The sequence below is a fragment of the Macrotis lagotis genome, chromosome 1 (assembly GCF_037893015.1).
Source record: "Macrotis lagotis isolate mMagLag1 chromosome 1, bilby.v1.9.chrom.fasta, whole genome shotgun sequence".
Lineage (NCBI taxonomy): Eukaryota > Metazoa > Chordata > Mammalia > Peramelemorphia > Peramelidae > Macrotis > Macrotis lagotis.
Genome location: NC_133658.1, coordinates 200321645 through 200338029, shown reverse-complemented (window position 1 = coordinate 200338029; position 16385 = coordinate 200321645). Strand labels below are relative to the sequence as shown.

Here is a 16385-nt window from a genome sequence, read left to right as displayed (position 1 = left end):
AATTTTCCCCTAGACCAGACGCTTTTGTGGAATATGCTGTAACAATTTGGCAGCAGGTCTCTGGAATATACTTATATTCTTTTACTTTTAAATTTTTATTCATTTCCTTTTGTTTTAGCATCTGAATTTCCCCCTGAATCCTTCCCTTCCCTTTCCTAGAGAGCCATCCTAGTATATAACAAAGAACTTTTTTTTAAGAAAAAGAGGAAGAAAAAAAATCAGCCAAACCAGTTAGTACATCAAAGCAATCTGACAACTTATGTGAAGTTCTGTATCATTGGACCTCCAACTTCTGCAACGTCATGTGGAAGGCTGTTCTTTGCACCAAGCTTGGGAATTTTGTAATTTTCATTTTTTAAAATTGTTTTATTGCTGTTGTTCTGTTTACATTGTTGTTGTTCCTATATGTTGTTTTTCTTGACTCTGCTTACTACGCATCATTTCAAGTAAGTTATGTTTTTTGGAAGGTCACATAGTAGAAGCACCCTGATGCAGGGAATTATGGATATAGGAGATTTGTAACTTGGAAACAAATTTTATAATCTTTTATTACTGTTAAATTTTGTAAAAAAAATATAAAATATTATCTGTTCCTGAGTCATAAATTGACTCCTTTGGTTCCATTGTTAAATATAAAATTTTACTGTCTCCTCATTCCTAACCTCCAGCTTCCAGTTTCCAGCTATCTGACCTTACTCACTGATAGGTCAAGCTTACACTGGCATGGCAGGAAATGACATGATGGACTTAGAGGCTGTGTCCTTGGAACCAGTATATAGCTTACCTGTTGGAGAACACTTTGAGTCAGGTGCTAGACCACTCCCCTAGGGCCACCCCTGTCCAATCCATTTAAGTCCTGAAGAGAAAGCCAGTCTGCCCTGTTTTCCACTCTTCTTCACTTTCCCTTGCAAGGATGGCTATCTCTCTTTCTTAGATGGCATGCTCCTGGCCTAGGGCCACTGGAGAACCATGGGCCAGCCATGTGGCTGGACTAAGCCTCTCTCCCTCCCTCTCCCTCCCTCCTCTTCCTCCTTCTCTCCCTTGCTCCTTTCCTCCCTCCCTCTCTCTGTCTCTGTCTCTGTCTCTTTGTTTGTCTCTGACACACTCTCTCTCTCTCTCTCTCTCTCTCTCTCTCTCTCTCTCTCTCTCTCTCTCACTCTCTCTGCAGCCATCTATAATAAATCCCAAGCAGTTTTAAATCCCAGGGTTGCATGTGAATTCATTCACTATTCAAAAAACTCAACCTCAATCATCCTGCCCCACTCTGATGCATCACCCTGGTCTAGAAATGACCTTGGATTCTCCGAGGTCAAATCACCAGCAGCTCTGGTGGGGGCTCCAGAGCTAAAAGAACACTAGGTACAGATTTAGATAATTCAGATCCTCTGACTCTAGAACTAGTGATTTTTCTACTGTAGTACAAGGAAAAGAAGGTAAGGTGTTGTGGGGATATAGGATTAGAAAGAAATGCAGACTTCTTTTTTATTTATATATTTATCCCTGAACAAATTCCATTGTTTGCTCTCTTTTGGCAGTTGCTCAAATTAAGCTCTTTTCCCACTTCTCCCCTCTTTCCTTTTCTCTTGCACTTTGACTCTTTCTGTTCCTTTCTCTTCTTCCTTTCCTTTTCCCCTCCTGCCATCACACATCTCCCTCTCTCTCCTCCCCCTTCTGCTGCCTCTGTCCTAAGTCTCTCACTGTTCTGTGTTCCTGACCCTCTTCCCTGTGTCCTGGTGGTAGCCTGGAGCTCCCCTAAGGAGGCCTGAGCTTGCTGCTTTTGCTGAAGCATAATCATGAATTTGCTCTGTCTATGGAAATTTCCTTCAACAAATATTTTTTTTCCAGTTAGTCTTTAAGAAGCTTGGAAGTCTGAAGGTCACAAAAGTCTTCCAAAGAACACAATTCTTTAACTCATTTAAAATGCATCTTTGGAATGTACAAAAACTTCCTGGTTAACCTCCTTCACTGTGAGATCCAACCAGGTCCATCCAGGGAGAAAAATGGAACTCATCCAAGTCACTTCTTTTGCTTTGCATTACACATTCATGAGGCTGGTTTGGAAGTTTTATATAGGCAGGAATCTGTTCCTTGGGATTGTCTTCTTAACAAATTAATAAGTTAGGGGAAAAGAGGAGGCTGGCAGTCAGCAAAGACTTTGTGTTGGAAATGTCATCTGAATCTGGAAGGAAAGAAGAGACTCCAGGATACTCAGGTGAGGAGACAGATCATCCCAGACTTGGAATAGAAAGTGTGTAGAGACAGAGAAGGGAGCAATAAAGCCCTATATATGAAGAGCAACAGAGAGGCATGGGATATGTGAAGTGAATAACATGAAACTAATCTAGAAGGATAGACTGGAATCAGATTGTATAGCATCCTACAGACAATAGGTGGCTGCTTCAAATTTTATAAAAGAGGAAGAGTTACCTGGTCAGATATTGATCAATGAAGATTGTTACCATTTCATATTAATACCATGTGAAGGACAGGTTGTAGATAGTCAATTAGTATGTGCCAGCACTGTGCTAAGTTGTTTTTCTTGAGGATACAAAAAGAGGCAAAGCACAATGTCTGCCCTCGGGGAGTTTACAATCTGATTACAATAAGCAAACAAACTGATTTACAAATAAGTAAAATATAGGATAAATAAATAAGAGAGGGAAGTTCCTAGAGCTAAGAGGGGTTGGGAAAGGCTTCTTGTAGAAGAGTGGTATCAAACTTGAATAGAAATGGGGGCCACTAAACCTTGTATAAGGGTCCTTATCCTTATGTGAGTAGATATTGACTTAGAAAATCACATAATAACATTATGTTTTATTATATTTTTATTTATTTTGCTAAATATTTCCCAATTACATTTTAATCTGGTTCAAGCAGCACTCAGGGATGTTTTGGTTGTGAAGAGTTTGATAACTTTTCTGAAGAAGACTGGATTTTAGTTGGAACTTAAAGGAAACTGGGGAAGCCTAAAGGTGGAGGTAAGCAAGAAAAGCATCCAGGCATGGGGGAACAACCTGAGAAAAATCCCTGGAACTGAGAAATGGAGAGTCTTGTTTGTGAAACAGCAAGGAAGACAGTATAAATGGATTAAAGTGGTGGAGAGTAATGTATAAGACTGGAAAGGCAGGAGGGTTTAGGTTGTGAAGATCTTTGAATATCAAAAAGAGCATTTTATATTTGATTCTAGAGACCATATGGAACCTCTGAATTAATTGGGGTAGGCTGAGTGGCAGAGCAGAGGGCCATGATTGGTCTTGCAATTTAGGAAAATCACTTGGGAGGCTATATGGAGGATGATGAGGGTTGGGAGAAAAGAAACAGCAAGTTATTTTAACAGTCCAGATATGATGTGATGAGGGCTATCACCAACCAGAGTAATAGCAGTGTCAAAGAGAAGTGGGTGGCATACTGGAGAAATGGTGCAAAAATGAAGTCAAGAGGCCTTGGCAAAGATTGGTGATGGGGGAATAAGAGATGGTAAGGAATTGAGGGAATAGGAGGATGTTATTGCCTTGAATAGTAATAGAAAAATTAAGAGGCAGGGAAAGGGAATGAATTTAGTTTAGGACAGGACCATACAAAATGCAGCATGTGGGGCTATTTTATGCCAGGCACCTCTGGGTTTACTAAATGTTTTAGTAAACGAAGCCAAGCTACTGCAGAGCTCTCACTAAAATGGCAAATCAAAATATATTGTCTATTGTTTCAATAAAACTTATAAAAGTAAGGTTGGACAGCCCTGGTTTAGGACATACTGGGTTTAAGACCTATGCTAAACATCCAGTTCAAGATATCTGAAAGACATGACATTGGAGATGAGCAGAAAGCTTTAAGGGAGGATATTTAGATTTAAACTCAGAGCTGCTAGGTGTTGCAAGTGGAAAGCACTGGATCTAAAGTCAGAATGACCTGAATTCAAATCCAGCTTCAGACACTTGCTGCTTACTAGCTATGTTACCCTGGATAAGTCACTTATCCCCCAACTGCTTCCAAAAAAAAAAGAAAAGAAAAATCATCACCATAAATAGAGTAATAAGAACTAATAATATCATTAAGTGAAATAGCATAGAGGGACCAAATTAAGAACTCACTGCAAATGTTTAAGCCAGAGGTGATGAGGGCCTGCAAAGGGTTGGAAGAAAGGAGGGATTGAAAAGATGTTGTGGAGAGAGAGAGAGTACTCAGGATTTGACAATTAATTGAGCATGGGGTAAGGAAGAGTGAATAGTATAATGTCTACCTAAAATTATGAATCTTAAAGTAGAGTCAAATGACATAACAAACAATAAAGAAAAAATAGATTAGACATAAAGTTTTATTTCTCTGGGATTTACTCACCAACCATTAGGTAGCAGAGATCATCTCAGAATGATTCCTTTCATTTGAGGATAACAGAAAATTTATACAGCAACAAGGGAAGGGGAAACAATATTCATAACAGCTTTAAGGTTAAACTTCAACTTACCTGGAGAACATTCTCTTATTTGATCTCAGAACCATCCTTCTACAATGTTATTTTCCCTAGAGGGAGGTCACAATTTTTTTCTGAGTTTAGGTACCAGGAGGGTAAGGTGGAGTGAATTCTTTCTTTCTTTTTTTCTTTTTTTCTTTCTTTCTTTCTTCCTTTTCTTTCTTTCTTTCTTTCTTTCTTTCTTTCTTTCTTTCTTTCTTTCTTTCTTTCTTTCTTTCTTTCTTTCGGAGGGCAAGACAAGATTTTCCTTTCAAATTATAAAGAAATTAAAGAGGACAGACAGGACAAGTCTTCCTTTCAAAGTGTAAGGGGACACCTTCTTCTTCTCTGAATTAAGGAGGACCTGACAAGTTTTCCTTTCTCCTCTAAGGAGGATACATTCCTTTTCTCACAATTAGAGAAGAAAATATCAACCTTTGATCAGGAAAATAACTATAAAAACTTATAGTAATTATAATATTTTAACAACAGATAATATGGATCACAGTTTTTGTCATCCATGTGTTCAAGAGATGTGGATTTAAGGTTTCAGAGGGGCTTTGAGTTTCATGGGACAACGCAAGATGAAAATGTAATTGAGACTCCTGACTTCAGAATCAAACAGCAGACTTCAGGGAGTAGAAGTTATTCTTAATAAAAAAAAAAGTTCACATTTCTTGAATGGCTTAAGGTTTATAAACCACTTTCTTTATAACAGCACTGTGAGTTAGATACTGCAAATATCATCATCCTCATTTTACAGAAGAGGAAACTGAGGCTCAGGGAATTTAAATTACTTTTCCATGATCACAGAATCAAAGAATGATGGAATGAGATTTGTACTAAAATCTCTCAACTCCAAATTGAACAGTTTGTTCTAAATGCTGAGGGCCCCCCAGTGCTATAACTAGATATCAGCGTTGCAGCTAAGGCTATTATTTATATGATATTGCTTTCCTGAGACTGACTGTAGGAAGTCACCTCCCTTGCCTGTAGGCATAAATACATTACAAAGACATTCCATAGAGCCCTAAAGAGTCCATAAAACTTCCTTTTCATTTTCATTTCAATCCTTTGCATTTGTTACTCTCTGTGGTATCTTGCCTACGTATCATTATCTCTTCCCTAGTTTCTTATACTCTTAGCTTAGCATCAAATTGCAGGGAAAACCTAGAAGTCAAGGATAATTGAGTTTTATAATATACTAATTTGAGTTTGAAAGATATTCCACCACCATTTTTACTGACTTTTCTTACGCATGGCAAAAATATTAGATAGGTAACTTTAAAATGGAAAAAAAAATTAATTTCTCCTACCTAAAATGCTTTACCTTCTTTTCAGGGAAGGGTAATTTCTAGAAGCTGGAAGAAAGAAAGTAAGATTACAAAAAAATTGGTTCTTTATCTTAGTAGGTGTTCTCTTATGTTTTATAATGTTGTTGCATCTCTAAAAATAGACAATTCCCTCAACATATTTTGCTCAAGTCAAACTCATGTTGAGACTATAAACATGAAAGTTGCTATCAACATCTAGCTTACCTTTGCCATTAGCATGTTTCATGGTAATTAATATATACATCTTTCTAGATGCCATCTTAATACCTCCTTTTTTTCCCCTTCTATATAGTATGGACATGTTATTTGCAGCAATAATATATTACTGAGTTTATAAACATATAAGTTGTTGCTATGTGCTTTTTCCCAACAAAGAGTGGTATTTGTTCTGTAATTAATAGTTCCAATTGAATTGGGCATCAAAGCCATAAACATGCATAATAAATGCATGTTGAATCAAGTTAAATAATCTTCTTCCATCTTCTCCCTTTTGGATTTACATTTGTTGTACTCTGGACCCAACTTGCATTTGCTCTAGCTGTTTGGGTTCCTGGAAGACAAGGACTACAAGTTGTAAGGAATCATCCTGAAGAGTTAGAGGTTTCTAGTTCCTGAGCCCCCATCAGTGTCTTCTCCATTATCATCAATCAGTTGAACTCTGTTAACTCTTAGGAAAAACTAAAAACAGAGCAAAGTGTTTTAATTCCTTCATATCGAAGTGACACTCACACCCTTGTTCATATAAGGTCCCTGAAGAGAGTAGGCTCAAACTTAATGCACAATTTTAACGAGGCAAATGTGTTAACATCCAGAATCTGGACCTGAAAGCCATTTTCTGCCTTTTGGAATCCTCATGAAATCCCACTTGGTGTAGTTTTCTGCTAAGCTCTGAAGATAATGACTTTTTAGAATTTATAGTTAGAATTTCTCTATTACAAATAGTCAGTGTCCCTGCAGCTGTTACCAGTATCAAATAACCATCTTTCCATATCTGAATGCAGGTTATTCCTCTGTCATTGGACACTCCTATTCTGGTAGCCAATGCTATGAATTATAGATGTCTGAATTTCCTTACCTCATATGTTCACCTGGAAATATCTATCTCAGAATACTCATTCACCTAATATTAGGAGAGAATAAACACAAATGAAACAAAGGTACTCAAGAATACTTAGGATTTAGGAGGGCTATAGATATTCAGGAGGTAGCTCAGTGGATATAGTACTCAGCTTGGAGTCAATAAGATCTGAATTTATATTAATTGCCATACAACCCTGGGCAAATTACTTAACCTCTGTTTTAAACCACTGGAGAAGAAAATGGGAAAACCACTCCAGCATCCTTGCCAAGGAAACCCCATGGAGTGTGTATTCCATGAGGTCACAAAGAGTCAGAAATGACTGAATGATCGAATAACATCAGCTACAGAGGAACCACAACTCCCTTTTCCATCTACTGGTCATTCCACCGCCATATATATATAACTCACAACAGTTCATACCTCAATTGATCCCAGGAAGGAAAAGCTATTGCATAATAAATGGGTTGCTCCTTTTGCATATAAATTCAGCACCTTGAATTATATAAAATTTATAAAAATAAGAGCCATTTCCTGGTTGATAAATGGTCAAAGGATATGAACAAGAAGTTTTCAGAAAAAAAAATCAAAGCATCAAAACACATGAAAAAAATCCTCAAAGTCATTACTAATTTCATAAATAAAAAATAACAGAAAAAAATGACGAGTAGTGGTGAGGATGTGGAAAAACTGGGATGCTAATGTCAGGTTAGAGATCTTATGAAGTGCTCCAACCATTCTGAATGGATCTATTTAGATTTGGAACTATGTTCAAAGGTCTAGAAAACTGTTCATTCCCGCAGACTCAGCAATATCATTACTAGGTCTGTATCCCAAGAGATCAAAGAAAAGGGGAAAAGTAGCAATTTGTACAAAAATATTTATAGCAGCTCTTTTTGTGGTGACAAGGAATTGGAAATTGAGGGAGTATTCATCAATTTCAGAATGGATAAATAAGCAGTGGTATATGATTTTGATGGAATTCTATTATGTTAAAAGAAATAAAAAAGATGGTTTCAGAAAATTCTGGGAAGATTTTTATGAATCACTACAAAGTGAAGTGAGCAGAGGAGGAGAAAATTATACAGAGTAACAGTGATATTGAAAGGATGATTAACTGTGATAGACCTAATTTCTCTGATCAGCACAATGATCCAAGGTATGCTGAAGAATTCATGATGAAAAATGCTGTCCACTTCCAAAGAGAGAACAGGTGAACTATGAATTTATATTGAAGCCTGCTTTTTTGTTGTTGTTGTTTTTGCAAGGCGATGGGGTTAAGTGGCTTGGCTAAGGCCACACAGCTAGGTAATTATTAAGTGTTTGAGGCCAAATTTGAACTCAGGTACTCCTGACTCCAGGGCCAGTGCTCTATCTACTGCACCACCTAGTCGCCCCAAAGCCCATTTTTTTTACTCTATTTTTGTTATTTTATTTTGTTTTCTTTCACAATGTGGCAAATCTGAAACTATATCTTGCATGACTTCACATGTATACAACCAATTTCCTGCCTTCTAATAGAGGGAGGGAATTTGGATCTTGAAATTCTAAAAAAAGTGTTAAAAATTTTTTTATATAACTGAAAATTTTTAACAAAATAAATTTTAAAAAATTAATTCAGCTCCTTCCAATCACCACCCAAAGTCATTAACCCTTCTGTATCTGCAACCAATTAGAAGACATTTGCCAAGGCAATGAATAAAGTATTAGATTTGGAGTCAGGAAGTTCTAAGTTCAAATCCTGCCTCAGATACTTGCTGACCATGTGATCCTGAACAAGTATACAACTTCTCTCAGTTCTAATTTTCTTAGCTTTAAAATAGGGTTAATAACACCTCCTTTCCCCCTGAGTTGTTGGGAAGATCAAATAAGATAAATTATATAAAACTCTTTATAAAATTTAAAGAGTTTTATTGCTACTATTATCACTACCACCACAAAGCTCTAAATCCCTAGTTACACAGGATTAGAACCAGGTTTCCAAAATTTTATATATTAGATTGGAACCAGACATAGACTATATGCTCAGTATGTGACCAGAAAGATACAATCTAGGTCTTCACTAACTAGTACCCTCCAGGTTCCTGATATGAGTGCTATCCAGGTATTTACACATTTTGAGCTGTCTTGTCTGAATAATCATTCTATGACTTCTCCATAACCCTCAAGAGTCTGTTGAATGCAAATCCTAGCACATTTCCTAATGCTCAGCATGAAAAAAGTACAAAAGGTAATGGAAATGCTATAATGAAATACTATATTGAAAAGCTCATGAATTCCTAAATGAGTTATTTCAAGATTAGTGGGTTAAGCATATTTGTCCAAATGCTTCTTTCATTTAATTGTGAATGAGAATAAAAAAAAAAAGCAAAAACAAAAACTCTAAAGTGGGATTAACTGAATACTTTCTGCAAAAAATGTTGTCTTGTGCCTGGTCCCTGGTCTCTGAACTAGTGACAGGGTTTTATTAAGACTTTATAGAGGGGCAGCTAGGTGGTGCAGTGGATAAAGCACCGGCCCTGGAGTCAGGAGTACTTGAGTTCAAATCTGACCTCAGACACTTAATAATTACCTAGCCGTGTGGCCTTGGGCAAGCCACTTAACCCCATTGCCTTGCAAAAAAAAAAACAAACTAAAAAAAAGACTTTATAGAGTCAGGAGTGAGGGCTTGTAGGCCAGGCTTGCACCAAGAGAGGGAAATACCTCAGGACAAACTAAACAAAAGTGTAGTTCCAAAATCATAGTCACAATAATTAGCAACAAGAGAGGCTAAGTATCACAGTGAGAACAACAATCAACTGAAGGTATTTAGAGTGAGAAAAGACATTAAAGACCTGAGTTTCTTATTTTACTGCTAAAGAAACTAGGACTTAGTTTTGCCCCTCACACATTTTAATGGTCTCTCAAAATCGGTCTTCTGGATATGGAGGCAGAGATCTGAAGTCAGGATAACCAGAGTTCAAATTCTGCCTCAGACATATAAGCTATATAACCTTGAGCAACAACTTGTGCCTCAATTTTTCTCATTCATAAAATAATGATACCAACCTCCAAGAGTTTTTGTGAGATAAAATGAGATATTAAAGAACTTTTGCAAATCTTAAACTGCTATGTAATTCTAGCTATGATTATAGTGGTGGTGATGTTAACAATGATAATATTGACGATTACCTTCTTTAAATAGGACATTCCATCTCTCATTTCCTTGTCTTTTTATAGAATGTTTTCCCTTGTTCTTCCTGCTTATCTCAACCTCTTAGAATTTGTTTCCTTAAAAGTTCAATTCAAATGCCACATACTACATGAGACCTTTCCCAATGTCCAACTACCAAAATTATCTTTTATTTCTTTTGCATATTTAAAATAAAATTATAGATATGCATTTTATTTCCTCTGATAGAAGTTTCCGTTTTCTCCTTGGCATCAAACACAGAGCATGACATATCATAGATACTTTATATTGCTATTCATTGTTCATTTGAAGATCAATGACATCATGGATGATGTCTTGATTGGAACATGAATTATACATAAATGAGGCAGAGCTGCATAAAGTCATCAGCCTCACTCTCTCTTCCAGAGTCATCAAAGTCCATTGTGAAGACAAAAGTCAAGATGACTGACAATGATCCAGCATACAGTGGAAGCCCTTGGTGTCTTTGATATCTGACCAAGTGCTAAGCTCTATAGCTTACAGAACAATTTGTTCTCATCCACCCATACTTAGGGTAGACATCTCCTAACTTACTGACAGGTTTGGTTATCCTCAATCTGGTTTAGTCTGTCTGCTTAGATGGTTTACTGAGATGAAACCACTGAGTATACTACAGCTTCTTGTAGCCATAGGTGAGAATTGGATTAATAGGTAGATTCCAAAGGTGGATGGATGAGTAGCCCTGAGAGGACTCAACAAGCCCTCACTCCATAGATGCTAATCCTTCTTGAGCACCAAAAATGCTTTTTTGATTGACTAATTGAGGAAACTGCCTCTTATTTGTCTTAATATCTTCCTCTGGTACTGAGCATAATTTGAATTTCTCTAATCAATAATGATTTAGAGAATTTTTCCATATGACTATTATTTGTTTTGATTTCTTCATTGGTAAACTCCCCATATCTTTTGACCATTTATGAACTGGGGAATGACTTGTATTCTTTTGGATTTTACAAATTTCTTTTTATATTTGAAATATAAGACCTTTATCTGAAAAACTGTCTATGAAATTTTTGTCCTTGAATTTTCTGCTGTCCTTGTGATTTTGGCTACATTTGTTTTATTTGTAGAAAAGTCTTTTAATTTAATGTAATTGAAGTTTTCATTTTTACACCTTACTCTGCTATCTCATTTTTCATAAATTATTCACCTATCTCTAAGTCTGAAAAGTAATATGTTCCATATTCATATTTTTTTGTAATCTCTCTCTAGTTAGGTCATGCATTCTATTTGACTTTATCTTGGTAAATGGAATAAGATAATTATCTATATCCAATTTCTATTATACTGCTTTCCAGTTTCCCCACAATTTTTACCAAATAATGACTTCTTATCCCAAAATCTTAATTCTTTATTCTTGTCAAACACAAGGGTACTTGATTTATTTGCAGTTGTGAATTGTCTGTTAATTCTGTTCCATTGATCTACCTTTCTATCTCTTAGCAGGACCAGATAAGTTTTGAAAATTACTACTGTGTAATACAGTTTAAGATGTGGTACTGCTAAATCTTTTTTTTTATTTTTCAGGTTATTAATTCCATTGATGTTCTTGACTTTTTTCTTTTTCCAAATAAATTTTGTTATTACTTTTCTCTAAAATTAAAAATAAATATTTTTTGATAATTTAATTAGGATGATATTGAATTAATTTAGTTAAAATTTTCATTTTTATTATATTGGCCCTACTTAACCATGGGACAATTAAATTTTTTCCAATTATTTAAATATGATTTTATTTGTGTAAAAAAGTTTTTTTAAATAATGGGACATCTTAACTCTCATTTTTTGCAGGGTTTTGTTTGTGATATATAGGAATGCTAATTATTTTTGTGAATTTACTTGATATCCTGCTAGTTTGCCAGAATTATTAACTTTCAACTAACTTTGTAGTTTCTAAGTACATTATCTGCCAAAAGAAATAATTTTATTACCTCATTACCTATTTTTATTCCTTTTATTTTTCTTCTTTTATTCTATTTCTAGGGTTACCAGTACAATATTAAATAATATTTGTGTCAGTGGGCATCTTTGCTTCACACTTGACCTTACTGGAAAGAATTCTAGCTTATCTTCCTTACAAATACTACTTGCAGATGATTTTAGAGAAATTTCTTTTTTATCAATTTAAGGAAAAATCCATTTTTGTCTATATTTTCAAGTGTTTTTAAGAGGAATATGTGTTGTATTTTGTGAAAAGCTTTTCCTGTATCTATTAATATAATCATGATTTTAAAACCTTTTATTATAGCTATAATCAATTATGTTTATAGTTTTCCTTATGTTAACCCATCCCTGCTTTCCTGGTAGCTTACATTCTAATGGAAGAAGGAAACATATAAAAGAAAGATGAGAAGCAGTGGTAAATGGAAGTGAAGGAAAAAGGGTGAAGAAGCAGCAGAATTAGAATCCAAAAGGAGGAATTTTGACTCCAGATTCAATACACAAACACACACACACACACACACACACACACACACACCCCCAATAGCTTGACTATGGTGCTGTCCTAATGAAAGAACATTGGTTCTGGAAACAGATACCTGGGTCTGGAATGGAACTTGGCTGCTTAATGTCTGCCTATGTGGTCTTGGGCTAAGGAGTTGATTTCCTGGAGCTAAGTTTCCTTCTAAATGCCTATGCCTTCTCTATTCATTGACTTATAGTATATCTCTATGATCTGAATATAGTCAGTCAGGAAAGAGAAGGAGATTCACTTTGGTTTGTTAAGACCTTTTAAATAAATTCTATTTCTTATTTAGCAGGAAAAAACTTGGAAAAAACTATCCTTTTTTTTCTTTTTCTTGATTTTGCAAGGCAGTGGGGTTAAATGGCTTGCCCAAGGCCACACGGCTAGGTAATTATTAAGTGTCTGAGGTCGGATTTGAACTCAGGTACTCCTGACTCCAAGGCCAGTTCTCTATCCACTGCTGCCCCCCAAAACTGTCTTTTCAAGGTGGCTAGGTGGCGCAGTTTATAAAGCACTGGCCCTGGAGTCAGGAGTACCTGAGTTCAAATCCAGCCTCAGAATTTAATAATTATCTAGCCGTGTGGCCTTGGGCAAGCCACTTAACCCCATTGCCTTGCAAAAACCTAAAAAAAAAAAAAACCAAAACTGTCTTTTCCATCAAATGGTTAGCAGGTAGGAACTAGTTACAGGATGTCTGCTAATGTTCTGAATTAGTTAGCATGGCCTTTCTCTTACATATAATTTTGTCTTTTGGGAAGTAGAGTACTCCAATTCTTCCACATGGACTGGTAGCAGGCAGATTATGCAGTATATACTCTGAGGACAGAGTTTAAATAGCCAGATACCCTTTACCACAGTATATTCAATTCTTCAAGAATTTATATATTTTTCAGATGTGCTATAGAGAGGATGATGATGATGATTATTATTATTTTAATTATTATTTCAGGTACAAGTAGGCCTAGATGACCAAGGGAATCTCTATTGTCTCTGGCATTCAATGATTCTATGATTCCCTTATATTGTTGACATAGGTATTCCCCACTGCCAATTCTGAGCACAAGATTCCAGAATTACTGGAACATAAAAATCTTAGCTTTAGAAGAGAACTTAAAAGTCATAAGACCTCTAGGTTAAAATTATACCATTTTCTGACCAAGGTTTTTTTTCCTGATTAGTGGTTCCGAACCTAGCTATATTGGTCTTCAAAAGAAACATACACATTATGTTATATGTCTTTTTCTGGGCATGTATTTGAAGCCCTTCCAGTTTGCTCAGTCTTACCAGTGTCTGTTTTTTTCCATTTATCATACCTTTTGAGACCTCTTCATCAACTCTATGCAACAAAGAGAAATTAGAAGAGGATATAAATATCATAAAGAGATCACTCTCATACTTCTTTCAATTCCTAACCCAAACATACCTTCTTTACTTAGTAGAGCAGAAGTGCCTTGAGATTAGCAACTGATTTTTTTAATCTTCATTTCCTTAGCTCTTAACTATAACATTTTGATGATAATAACTATTTAATAAATATTTGTTGACCTTTAATTCAATATTTTAAGCCCTCAAATATTTCCATTTTAATTAAATTCAAACAAACATTTACTGACTGCCACTTTGGACAAAGTAATAGTGTAGATCTTGAATAAGGTCCAGGATTCCAGAATTATTAGAACATATAATCTGAGCCCTAGAAGGAAATTTAGAGGTCATAAGTTTTCTGGGATGTTAGGATGACTCCATGTCAGATTTATGGGAGAATATGAACAAGAGTCACATAGGATGAGTAGTCATGCGAGAGTTACTACCTGTATGGTTGACTGGAATATACAAATGCATGATATCACAGATTTATATATAAGAATTTGCCCATCTAATGCAAATTGTTCCATCTGTGATAGAGATAATTCAACCTTTACTTGGGTATATCTAGTAATAGTAGATTCACTGACTCTATAAGGTATCCCCCGTTACAGAAAAATAATTTCCATCTAATCAGTTCTAGTTCTTCCCTGTGAAGTAATATACCATAAATCTAATTCCTCTTCCATGAGCTACTAGATAGTGCTTCAGCTACTTTTACTAATTAACATACACATTATGTTGGACAAGTCACTTAAACTAGGCTATCCTCTTGGGTCACTCTTCTAACACTAAAGCTCATCAGCTTCTATCACTGGGCTGCCCTTTAACAATCAATTAGTAGACCTAATTATCTCTTAACAACACATTTATCATACCCTTTGACCCAGCAATACCACTACTGGGTCTATGCCTTTAAGAGATGATTAAAAAAAGGGTAAAAACATCACTTGTACAAAAATATTTATAGCAGCCCTGTTTGTGGTAGCAAAAAACTGGAAATTAAGTGAATGTCTGTCAACTGGGGAATGGCCTAACAAACTGTGGGATAAATATGTCATGGAAGACTATTGTTCTATTAGAAACCAGGAGGGATGGGAATTCAGGGAAGCCTGGAAAGATTTACATGAACTAATGCTGAGTGAGATGAGCAGAACCAGAAAAACATTGTACACTCTAACAGCAACATGGGGGTGATGATCAACCCTGATGGACTTGCTCATTCCTTCAGTGCAACAACCTGGAGCATTTTTTAACTATCTGCAATGGAGAATATCATCTGTATCCAGAGAAAGAAATACAGACTTTGAACAAAGACCAAAGACTATTACCATCAAATTAGAAAAAAAAAGTATTATACTATTATGTAATTTTACTATCTCATACTTTATTTTTCTTCCTTAAGGATATGAATTCTCTGTCATCACATTCAACTGGGATCAATGTATAACATGGAACCAATGTAAACACTAACAGAATGCCTTCTGTGGGGGGGTGGGGAGAGGGAAGCAAGAATGGGGGGGGATTATAAAACTCAAAATAAACTTTCTTTAAAAAAAAGACATTCATTTAGATGGCATGGTAAACCATTAATTATGAGGAATTTTCTCCCTTCTGTTCTGCTTCTCCTCCCTCAATAACCCTGAGTTTCACTTTCCCAAAAAACACAATATCTTTTGAAATAGTGGGCTCAAACTTAAAGTACAGTGGTATGGAGAAATTGTATATAGGCAGTAGAATATTGGATCTAGCTCACATTTGCTCCAGAGAGCTGATTATTAAACTTTCAGTCAGAACATTCATACCTGGGAAATAGGCAAATGCCACAAATCATAGCTTCACTGATTATCTGGTTTTAAGAAAGTATTGGAGAAAATGTTTATGATGCAAATTAAACTTAAACGTCATGCATACTTTTTTCCCCTAGAGAGCTAGATGTTGAATAAACATTGACCAGTACATTTCTGTGTATAGAATACATATATGGCAAAGGAAACATCATACTCCTAGCACTATAGGCATTAGATGTCTTTTCACATTTGAAGAGTCCTCACACGCTTTACCCTTGAATTCAGAATCTCTGCTAGGAAAGAAGCTCAGCTAATTCCCAGAGCTGGATGTTTGCTATAATCTAACCCTTTTTTTTGCTCTCAGGCTTCATGGACCTTGAAGATACTTCTTCCTTCAGTTAACTGCTTCTCTGTATCTCTATCTACCTAACCCTCTAGGATATGTGTTGTTCTTTACCACTGTATACAATATCCCTGCTGGTTCAATGGTTCTCCTTCACAACTAAATGGCCTCTGATGGAGATGGAGAGAAGAGAGAAATTTCCTTCTTTCCATGAAGTGGTGTCCTGGAGTTAAAAATCTCTCCTACTCTCAAACTTTGAAATTCCTCTAGGGTTTAACTATTTTCAGCCCCCAGAGGCTTGGCACTCTTGCCTTCTTAATTCAGAGAGGTGTTTGCACCTCATA

The 16385-nt window shown here is 35.9% G+C and overlaps 1 long non-coding RNA gene across 1 annotated transcript in view; it reads left to right on the top strand.

Annotated features, from left to right (window-relative positions):
* Positions 1–2042: 2042 nt before the first annotated feature.
* Positions 2043–16385, top strand: part of LOC141504504 (uncharacterized) — a 142740-nt gene continuing 128397 nt past the window's right edge. The window contains exon 1 of the long non-coding RNA XR_012473390.1: positions 2043–2212. This is a non-coding gene — a long non-coding RNA (uncharacterized LOC141504504). The remainder of the gene's footprint in view (positions 2213–16385) is intronic.